This window comes from Centruroides sculpturatus, unplaced genomic scaffold (genome assembly GCF_000671375.1).
Source record: "Centruroides sculpturatus isolate CEXI.00-Female unplaced genomic scaffold, Cexi_2.0 scaffold562, whole genome shotgun sequence".
NCBI lineage: Eukaryota > Metazoa > Arthropoda > Arachnida > Scorpiones > Buthidae > Centruroides > Centruroides sculpturatus.
In genome coordinates, this window is record NW_019384698.1 from 383,183 (window position 1) to 383,940 (window position 758).

Sequence of the window (758 nt, forward strand, 5' to 3'; positions counted from 1 at the left end):
ACTTTATATATAAAGATTATGCATGTACAAAGCATAACTTCTATATAAAAACATGCTCTAATTAAGAGCATAACTCAAAATCGTTTATATAATTTATGCTTTGTATTTGAACAGTTATGCTCTTAATTATGCATAATTATGAAGTTTAAAGGTACGATAGAAAACACAAATTAGCATCTTTATGCAATTTTATAAATAGAAAAACTAAATATGTAAAAGACTATATTTGTACATAAGCATTATTATTATTATTCTTAATAGTAATTTTTATTTACATATAAAAATAAGGAAAGTAATCAGTGAATATTTATTTATTTTTTTCTCTTCTTTTACTTTTTTTTTATTATAATAATTTTCTTTTTTTTTTTAATCCTCTTCCTCCTCCAGGAAATTACAATATTAAAAAAGTTAATTTTACTTTCAAATTACAATAAATAAAATGAAGTTTTTCTGATTGAAATTGTAACGGGAAAAAAATAATATATAATAAAATAATTATTATTTTTGTATAATTTTAAATTATTATTCTCTTCCTTTTTTTTATATTTTTAATTTACAAAAATTGTTTCCTTTTTTTTATATTCTTATTTAATTAGTTTTAATAAAATTACAATCCAATTAAAATAGTAATATTTATGATGTTTACAATAATGATTTTTTTAAAGAAAATTTTTTTCATATATATTTGATTAATTCGAAAATTTAAATTATTTTTTTTTTAAATTATAACGTTACCTACCCACCACTAGGGGCATGTA